This window comes from Alligator mississippiensis, chromosome 5 (genome assembly GCF_030867095.1).
Source record: "Alligator mississippiensis isolate rAllMis1 chromosome 5, rAllMis1, whole genome shotgun sequence".
NCBI lineage: Eukaryota > Metazoa > Chordata > Crocodylia > Alligatoridae > Alligator > Alligator mississippiensis.
Window position 1 is genome coordinate 191,485,947 of NC_081828.1, and position 10,739 is coordinate 191,496,685.

Consider the following 10,739-nt stretch of genomic DNA (forward strand, 5'->3'; position numbering starts at 1 on the left):
TGTGGAAAAATGAACTTTTATGGAAAATATGTATGGGATCTGCCAGACGAGCGTGCATTGCTTTATTTTTTTTTGTATTAATTTTGAATACATTTGTTCAGAGAGCTATTCTGTGTTACTGTCAGCTGCCTTTACCCAAGAAAGAAGTAGCTCAAATGTGAGTATTATGGAGGGATGACTGTTTCAGGAAAACAGAATGTTATATAGGCAGAGATGGAGGGGTAGGAAGAACTGTCAAGGGCACAAAAGGCTCATTCTTGTCACTGAATTAGTTTTCTGCCAGTGACATCCAGACATTGATAAGATGCAGATGAATGGAATAGCATCACAAGCTTCTATCCTTCTACTACTTGACTGATGCTATAGGCGGGGCTGGTAACCCTGCCTGTTAAGGTTGCCCAACACTTCCCACTCTCTAAGACCCTGTTTTCAGTTGCTTATAATTTAGCCAGTCTAATGGCTTAAGTTGATTATTTTCCCATGTTGGGTGTCTGCCTCAGGCTGAATTCTTTGTGAAAAATTTCAGCCAAAACAGTTCAACTGTTTGAGTAGGGAAAAATGAGCTGTTTTTTCAATGTTAAAACATTTCTTGCAACCCTCTACAGTATTTGAAAACCATGGCATCACAAGAGCTTTGAAGTGAGGACTTAAAATTTGGCCAGGTGCTGGTCCTTGTCAGGGTTGTGCCTTTTGCCTTGCCCATGAAAAGTGTTCCAAGATATGGTCAGTGATAAGACTTTAAAAATTCACTGTTTATATGTGTCCAGTAGAGACTTGCTAGAGTTCAGCATTTTGCCCTCACTTAGTGTGCTACGCCCCCTCACAGTTGGTGTGAGTGACTGCTTGCATTACGTCTGCACAGCGGCTGAACATCCTCCAGCCCTAGGCTACAAGGGTGAAGCCTGGCTTTCCTTATAGTGGCTGTCCCAGCTGCTCCCAACAGGGTTGAGCTGCGCTCTGGAACTGCTGGGGAGGAACCCATCTCTTCTCAGTGACCCCTGGCTGGTGCACAGGTAGAGTGGTGAAGGGAGGTGTTGGGTTCAAAGGCAGAGGGGCCAAGAATCGGATTGGGGGCATGACAGGGCCGAGCTGAGCTGTTAGATTTTAAAAAGAACCCGGAGGACCCAGGGATGGGACTACAGGCTGAAAGGGAGTGGTGACTGCGACAGCCTGGGAAAATCTCTAATCTGGGGATAGGGAAATGGGAGGAAGAAATCAGGAGACTAGTAGTCTTGGGCAAAGGAGAACTGAGGCTGGATGAAGAAGAACTGGCATGGCAACTCAGGGAGACTAGGACTAGAGCAGAGAGTGAAACTAGAATTTACATGGCTTCGACGCTGAGACTGGGATTACAAACCAAAGGAGGGGGAGCCTAGGTTGGCTCACTTAAGAGAATGGGACTGGGAGGAGGAGCCAGTGGAAGAGCAGAGAAAAAAGCTTGGGACAGGCTGGTGGTGATGAGGAAGGAGGGGGACAAGCTTGGGAGGAATGAACAGAGCAGTCTGTGCTCGCTGTGTTTTCCTCCCGGGCCTAGGAAGGGACCTGAGATTCTTGAGTCTTCCTGTTCTCTGATGAGAGTAAATCAGGGGTGGGCAAAATATGGCTTGGACTTTGTCCAGCCCACAGCAGGTCCCTCGGTCCCGCCTGAACCAAGTGCCATCCAGCCCCTGGCACGTCCTGCCATCCTCTGGGTGCACAGTGGGGCTGGAGTGGCTCCACAGCTGGACTGCCTTTCTAGGCAGCCCAGGTGGCAGCTTCTCCCCCTCACCGCTGCCGGGCAGTTCTTGCTGCAGCTTTCCAGAGCCCATGCCCAAGCTGCCCTGTGGCTCCTCTGCCCTGTCACTGCTGCCATGCAGGGTGGCCTGGAGGTGGTAGAGATGGTGGCAGAGAGGGGCTGCAGGGCTCTGGGCAGCTGCAGCAAGAATGGCCCAGCAGCAGTGAGGGACAGATCGCTTTTCACCCCGGGCCAGCAGCAGCTTCTGCCTGGCTGCTGCTTGGCGTGGGTGGGCGGTGTGGAGCAGGCGGAGGTTGGGGCTGTGCATATGGGTTCTGGCTGGTTTGTTCCAGCCAGAGCAAGTCCAGAGCAAGCACAGGCCAGACTGGGGTCGGGGCTGGGGCTGCACACTGTTGGCAGTAGCAAGGAGGAGCCACAGGGCACATGGGCTGTTTGGGGGGTGTGGGGGGAGGGGGTGTGCTGACCAGCTTAGGGGAGAACACTTGCTGGCTTGCTCATGAGCATGTGGCCTTCCTGGATGAGCTCCTTTGCAACCATCCCTTCTCCCCCGGGGCTTGGAGGTGGTGGCCCCAGGAGCTTGCATATACTGCAACCCCCAGCCTGGGCCCACACCCTCCCCTGGTGTCCATCAGCTTCCATAGCAATGGCTAGGGGGGTCAACCAGGGGATGGGGTACCTGTCAAGGGGTGGGGCTACCCTTGCAGCCCTCAACAGCCTACCAAAACTCACTAAGCGGCCCTCCAGCTGAAATAATTGCCTGCCCCTGCAGTATATACATACTGGCAAAGTGTCTTATCCCATTCTAGTGCTGGTCAGTATAAACAATAACCACCTGCTTCTTCTATTGGGTACACATAAGGAAGAACTCCTTTACTGTCCAAGCCCCCAAGGTTTGGAATAGACTGCCAGAGGTGGTTCAAGCACCTACTCTGAAGGCCTTCAAGAGACATCTGGATGTTTATCTTGCTGGAATCCTGTGATCCCTGCTGACTTCCTGCCCCTGGATCAGGGAACTGGACTCGATGATCTTCCGAAGTCCCTTCCAGCCCTAGTGTCTATGAAATCTATTAGGTCATGCACCAGAGATCTCTGTGATGAATCTAAAGGCTCAAGTCCTGATAATTTAAACTAACTCGGAGCCAATAGGAAGTAATTTCTAGGGTTACTTTTATCCATACAATCAAAGGATACCTTTAATCTGGCTCCCTCAGTGGCTTAGTGCACCATCTTTAAAAAGGGAATTGTGCCATGCTTCCTTCAGAAGGGTTTTGTGAAAATAAGTTAATTGCTACTTGTAAATGACACCAATACTGGAGGAATGAACAGCAGGGGGAAAATTCCATGAGGGAATTCATATTTTTGTATTTGGAGCCAGGCTTGAATATTGTGCAGTAAATAAGGCAGAAGGCCACACGCTGGAAAAGAAAGCACAATACTGAAGACCTGCTCATCCAGTGTGTAGCCTCTGTTCCAATCACAGGATGGGGTTTCATGGAAAACAGGAGCATGTGATCATCTAATCAAAGACTGTTTAATTGCATAATACAAGAGGGCCGAGTTAAGGATACACAGGAAACCTTAATTCTGGCACTTCCTAACTTCTGAATGCTTGACTTTAGAGCCTTAAGAGTGTTCTTTTAAAGTGTGGATGGGTTTTTTTGTTTGTTTGGTTTTTTTGTTGTTTTTTGGGGGGTGGGGGGGTGGTTCCCCTATGGATAGTAACATATAAAATGGAGTCCCTGACCATCTGATGCAGCTTCCAAATTCAAACCTAGGTAACATGGGTGGATATAGGATTTTGAAAGGGTCTGCAGTCAGTGAGGTGCATCACGGCCTATAATAATATATATTTTATCCAGTTAAAAATAAACTAGAAGTTTTGCCAATATGCTAGGGGCCTAGAGCTATATTATTCAGTTTAAGAGCGAAGCAAAAACAATTGTAACTTCATTGGAATGTGCGTTAACTTGCTATATCATATATTATGTATAAAAACACAATAAACTAGGCAAAAATAATCAAAAAATGTTGTTTCACTAGTCATGTAGCCATTAGAATTTAAAGTACATCTTTCTTCAGATTCATGAAACACATCTAACCTTGAGCATTTTGACGGTGTATCCAATGCTTCACTGAAAGTTATTTCAACACCTGAGTTAACACTTCTGCCTAGAGTTAAAACCAGTCTGCAGGGCTGTGAAATAGGAGCTCTATTATCAGGAGCCACTAGCAGATAGCAGAATGGCAAAAGAAAAGACAGCTTAATTAGTGGAACATTGAAACCATTAAATGTGCTTTAAAACCTGTGGAATGAAGAGTTGAGAAGGAATTGGATAGATGATTGAGCCATGAAGTCAGTTGACTCCCTCAGCACTGCCTGAAAAGAAATATAGCTGCCACTGATAGGGAGGTTTGCTTTTAAACTTTAGGTGGACCAGGAAATAAAGTGGGGTGCAACTGTACCACTGTCCTGCCCTACTGTGTGTTGTCCCCTTTCGGTTGGATGCAGTTTTTCTTTCACTTTCTTCTCTTTCTTGTTGCATAGTGTTACTATGCCTTGACAGCTTCAGAGTTTAGGGATGAGTGAATGTAGTCCTTGGCAGGGATAATTCAGACAGCCCTCCCAAATCAGCAGCTCCAGGGGACTTCGCTCATAAGAGTGCATCTCCACATAGGTAAATTGAGGATTTTGTAAAAGGGGGAATGGGAGCCCCAACTGGCGCTACAGCAGTGGCTGCACCCCTTGCTCAGCCTCCCAGACTTAGGTCCCTGAATCAGGTAAGAATCGCACACATCCCACACTCAGCACCCCCTCCTGTTTCCACTCTCCTTCCCTGCCTGCCACTCCAACTATCCCTGGCTGATCCTGGGGAGGGGAGGTGGAGCTCGTGAGCCACTCCTGCCCAGCTGCAGCTGGGCTCAGCCAGGGACAGCAGCAGCAGGTGGGTTTCTGCTTCCTGCCCATGCCCCCAAGGTTTTTTTTCTGATGGCCTGGAAGCAGGCTTGGGGAAGGGGCATCTCTCTGCTGCCACCACTGCCGAGTCCTGCTCCCTCTACAGCCTGGCTAGAATGGGGCAGGAGCATCTCTGGAGCTCCCCCTTCCCTGGGTCATCCAGAGATGGTGGAGGAAGTGGCAGTGATGGGCAGGGGAGGGGAACTGTTGCTGAGCCTGGAGGGGAAGTGTTGGGGGCAGGGGAGTCCTCAGTCCTTTAAAAAGTCCTCAGCTGCTGCTCCTGGTGACATGGTCCAAAACAGGGTGTGACTGTATCACAACGCCCCTTCTGGATCCACCCATGTATCTCGGCCTAGACTAGAATGGGATAATTATGGCTTATGTGTACTGTAGAAAACATGTCACACTGCTTTAGCTTCAGAGCTTGAGCACCCTGGGGAGTTGAGATGTATCCTTTATTGCATCCTGACCCATGGTTACACCATAGCTCGCACCCTGCTACCTAAGAAAAACATTCCAGCCAGTGTTCCCCTAACTTCATTTCTAAAAACATGCACACCAGTTCTGGACAACTTCCCTGTTGTTGTCCTGTATTGGAACTTTTCCCTGGTTTAAAATTAGGGGGTGAATCCTGTACAGTCGAACCTATCCTAAAGGTGTTCTGAGAGGCTGAATCATTACTATTGTCAGGTGATATCATCATCATAGCACCTTAGCACTTTTAGCCATCATGTTAGACAAAACCCTGCTGAGCCAGAGCAAAGGTCGACATAGCTCAATATCCTGTCTCTAGCAGTGGCAACTATGGGATGCTTTAGAGGAAGAGTATAAGAACCAGGGTACATATAGAGTAATCCATCCCATGTCAGCCCTCTCCCACCCACCATTTACCAGTAGTGATCTCGAGAAACCAGTGGCTTAATTTTTTATTAATTTTGGTTTATATGCAGAATGGGAACAGAGTATGTTGGGTGCAGAAAAATAATTACATAATTTTGTGAATATCTCTGGAAGCTGTTCCAAAACATGCAGGACAGCTTTAAAGAGAGCGTAGTGGTGTTAGTCTGAAAATACAGCAAGTGGACACTGAGGCTGGTACCATAGAACAAATCAGGGCAGGATATCTCTATACTAAAGGAGATGTGATAGGTGAGGTAGAGATTAACTGTGAAGAGCCATGAAGGGTGCCTGTGTGATGTTGAAGGGTTTATGTGAAAACTCTTAAAGAAGAAATCATTACAGTATTATATATGTTATGGTTGCTTTTTGTTTACTCTGTTTTGGAAGGGCACTGTGTGACCATGGAAATGGTAGACAGATATCACTCCTTGTTTACTGGTAAGTACTAGGGATGGGAAAAGGGAGGAGGGGACCATGTTCCAGAGCCCCCCATGCAGCATGGGGCAGTGGGGGGCAGCAGGGATCACCCCCTGCCCACCAGCACCTGGTGATCCTGGGCTTTTTTTTTTACAAGAGCCGGGAGCTGGGGCAGCCATTGCTGGGCTGGGAGAGGGGTGTGGGATGGGCCTAGCTGATTCAGAGATTCAGCTGCTGCCAAATCTCCAAATCAGATTCGGCTAAATTGAATTGGGACAGTGATTCAAATCACCAAATTGGCCGAATCCAAATCCAAAGCTAATAATACCCGCTTCGCACAGGCCTATTAGTTAAGTCATGTGGGAAACTTCTGAGAAGTTTCTTATGACTGCTGGGAATGAAGCCAAAACCATCCAACTGATAGGTACTTGTCACCTGGTCAGGACTGAACGCAGTTCTCACTCACACATCTGCCACCAGCTAGCCATGCGTTGTCTTCTCAGATCCTTTTTATTTCTTTTTACTATAATCAGTATGGTATGCCTCTATCAACAGTGAATCTAGCTTCATGCTTGGGGATCTGGTATTTTTTGGTAAAACAAAGGAAATTAAGTTAATTCTGCAATTAGTCACTGAACAACTATGACTTTTGTGTGATTCATCTTCCCAATTTGTTTCCAAATACTTATGAGTTAATTGTTTTTCAGTCTGACAGACGGTTACTTTTTAAAAAAATAACACTGTTCATATATTCTCTCTCTTTTCTGACTTTGTAAGCCAGATCCTCCAATCTGGGTTGTCTGTGAGTGGCACAGCTCAGATGCTAGGGCAGGTGTACAAATAAGTGTTTAAGCCACATAAAGGATCTGGGGACCATATATCTACTAAACATAAGACCATCAAGAAACAGCTTAGAGTATTCTTATGGCTTCTCTAAGTTTTTCAAAGGGATGTTTCAGGAGAGCAAAGATAACCAAGGCAATGGGACGCCTTATTTTTCTCCAGTCCTGTCCCCTATACAATAGCCTAGGAAGGAGCATGGCATACAGGCATTTATTTCAGCCCTACACCATACAGGATTTGCTAGGGTAGTCAGGTCTGTCAGTTCAGTGGCGTCATACCAGCAGACTGGCACAAAGCAACCACAGCTGGCTCCAGAATCTCTGTCATTTTACTATCTAGTAGGTTGGGGTCATGGGCAGAACTTGAATTTTGACAAGAGGGATGCAGATGGTGAGGTGCATCATCACATATACAACACATTTTTCCCCAATTAAAATAACCTAGAAGCTTTACTAATATGCTAGGAGCCTAGGGCTGTATTATTCAGTTTAAAATTGGAAAGAAAGAAATAACTTCATTGGAATGAGTGAAGATAATCTGCAGGGCTGTAAAATAGAAGCTTTATTACCAAGAGTAGCCAACAGACAGCAGAAGTGCAGAACAAAGGGTAACTTGATTTTTTTTTTTTAAAGGAGAGGGCTGTTAACACCCATGGAATAAAGAGTTTAGAATGGATCAGGTAGATTATCATGTGCCATGAAGTTGATTGACTCTCAGCAATGCTGCTGCCACTGCCAGGTATTTGGTTTTAAACTTTGGGTGGCACAGAAATCAGAGAGGTGCAAGTGCACCCCTGCCCACCCACCCTGGATCCACCTCTGGATGAGGGGTTTGTTCAGCAGACTACTACAGAAAGGATTTTGTCTTTCCCTGCTGAACATTGTTGTTACAACAATCTTCACCTTCCAAAAAGTTTTCTGTATTAAAAATGCCATACCCTATATTAAAGGCTGCATGTTATTGTAACACAACCACTAACATAGGTGTAAATCTGTGGCTGTGAGTCTAGAAAGGAGCTCTACATTTCAGGGTTAACACAGAAAAAAAACAACTTTTAAGACAGAATTTGTTTTTATTGCCCTGTTCTGTTCTATTCTGTTCAGAGGAGTGAATACAGGACTGTTATCAGAATAGAACAATAGCTGGCCTTATTCTTGCAGAATAGGGGAGATAGTTAGATGACTAATTACTAGACTTCTACTAAAAATGTGCTTTAAGTATGTGCTTTCATTTTTGTGCCACAGACACTCCTCCACATCTGAAACATGAGGCAAACTGAGACCTGGTCCACACTGTAGCATGTTTTTTAAAGGAGAGGAGACCTGTAGAAGGCAAGAATTCGTGAAGTTCAGAGAGTCCCATTACTAGGGATGGAAGAATCAGGAAGGGAAGGAGCAGTGAGGAACAAACCATGGGACATGAGACACATGAAGGGAATTTTGCTTCAGTTCTTAACATATGTGATCTGGACAATGCAAATATGGATGTACATGCAGACTTGAAGATCATGGTCTCTTCTTGAGAATACAGAAATCTGTAGAAATGAGTAGCAACCTATGACCTATGTGTGAGGATGATCATTCTTTGCACTGCTTAGTTGTGTCTTCCCTTCAGGGAGTCAGTTCTTGATTTTCAGACATGCCAAAGTTCTGTTCAGATCAGTGATTAAATTATCTATGCTGATAAGGACTCTCCAGTAAATTTGTATCCAAAGACAGATCCAAGTTCTGATTTTTCACACACCTATATTTTGGGCTTATTTCTAAAAATAAAATTTATCACTTGCCTGAAAATTGCCTAGGTAAACTATAGGGAAGAAAATCTAATATGTGCATGCCTCTGATGTCAAAAGCACTGAGGTTTTGCTATTGGGTAAAAACCTCTAGAGACACATTCTTTTTTCCTTAGGGATGCAGTCCTTGAGTAGCATAGTATCATTCTCTGTTCTTGCTTTCTCTCTTCTTTTGCAGGTACTGTAGCTGGCTGTTTAGGTTGTCAGTATTTTCTACCTTTAGGAAAGAAAGTACCTCACTTTGTTAAAGCTCTGATATAGTGTGGTGTTTGCACTATGCTATGCTACACTGCACACAGATAACTTCAGCCCTGTGGCTAAAGGGAACCAGAGATATCAAAACCCCAAAATCTTGTGATTGCCCTCCCTGTACTGCACGCAGACCACAACAGTTAAAACAAAAATGGATTTAGAACTTCCAGCCCACCTAGCATCAGGGCATAACCATCTTGCCAGTATCAAACTGCTGCCATAACACAGGTCCCTGACCTTTGCCACCAGAAGTCTCTCCCTTTGCCCCCTGAAGTACTAATTTTGGGAGATGGGTTGCCATCTGAACCAGAAAACAAAACAAATCATATACTAAAAGTCAAACATCTATTATAACACATTGTAATTTTAACAGAAAAAAATATTTTTGTCATGATTTGTGTTTGTGTAATGTATGTAGACGTAACTGAATAATAGGTCAAAAATGAAGTCTTACTCGTGTGTGTGGGGGGGGTTTGGGGTTGGGTGTGTGTGTATGGTGGGGTGTGTGTCGGTGCATGTGGGGTTTATGACAGGGTGTGGCTGTGTGTATGGGCAGGGTGTAGGATATGTTGCAGGGTGTGTGTATATATGGGGGGTAGTGGGGACAAGATGTGGGTGTGTGGGGTTTGTGGGGAGGGAGGGTACGGGAATGTGGGGATCTCCCACACACAACGCCTGCATGGGCCATGGCACCCCATCCCTGCCAGTGGCGGCAGCAGCAGTGGCGGGAGCTCATGGTTTATGCAGGTGCAACTGCCTAGCAGTGCGTGGCTTCAGCCAGAGCTGCACATGAAGGCAAGGAGTGCAATAGGCCAGCCTGCCTCTATTGCATGGGGCTCCACATGCAACATGTGCAGCTCCTGGCACCTGTGTGCCACTAAGAGAAGCCCCGCATGTTGGAGCCAGCCGCCACCATGGAAGCAGGGGGTGGGACTCCCCTCCACTTCTGACAGAGTCCTGCCAGCTGAACATGGTGGTGAAGGCAGCCAGCTCTGTCGTGTGGGGCTTCCCCCGGTGGCACGCAAGTGCTGGAAGCTGCACGGAGCCCTGTGCAATGAAGGCAGGCCAAGCTAACTTGGTGGCACTCCTTGCCACCATGTGCAACTCTGGCCAGAGCCACCTGCCACTGGGCGGCAGCGCCTGCACAGGCCATGAGCACCCCGAGTGCCCACTGCCTGCCACGGCTGCCACTGGCAGTGGGGGTTATTCGCCATAGCGGGCGGTGGGGGGAGGGGTCCCACAGCCCTCCCACCCTTCCTCACACCCACACCGTGCCCACCTGAACTCCATGCTCCCCTTGCCATGGGCATGGGCTCAGCACTCCTGCCAGCCCCAGCCCCATGCTCCCCCCATCCCAGCTGCTTCTCTATCTGCTGCCCGGAACCAACACTACAGCAGGGGCACAAGGAGGAGCAACTGGACGCCAGGGAAGATGTGTTGGTCCCCCAGTGGCTGCAGCAGTGGCAGCAGCCCTACTGTGTGCTGGCAGGGCCGGGGACCTTCTGTGCACCAGGGTGAGAGTGAAGTACGTGGGCTGGGCAGGGTACAATTGGTGGCCATCTGCGGGATGGATGGAATTGCCTGTTGTGCCTGATTTAGCCCGTGAAGCATATTTTGCCTGCCCCTGATCTGTGCTAAGTTTTGAGACATTAGATTTAATATATAATTATCAATATAGTAACTTAAAAAAACACTATTATTTAATCAGATAGTCTTTCCCTCTCTTTTAGTTCATAATGGATCTCCTCTCTCAAACACAGAAGAATATGATTTTTAATGCATCAAAACTGTTTATGTTCAGCTGGCATAATAAAACCTTCCTTTACCAGGAATCCTTTAAATACTTA

General features: G+C 46.8%; 1 protein-coding gene across 5 annotated transcripts in view; it reads left to right on the forward strand.

The window, feature by feature from the left end:
- The window catches only part of JCAD (junctional cadherin 5 associated), a 151,669-nt gene that overhangs the window by 53,350 nt on the left and 87,580 nt on the right, over positions 1-10,739 (forward strand). The window contains exon 5 of one of the 5 annotated variants that reach the window (XM_014609036.3): positions 5,976-6,026. The exons of the other annotated variants lie outside the window; for them this stretch is intronic. The gene's annotated coding sequence lies outside the window, so the exon portion shown is untranslated. The remainder of the gene's footprint in view (positions 1-5,975; positions 6,027-10,739) is intronic. 5 annotated transcript variants of the gene reach the window in all.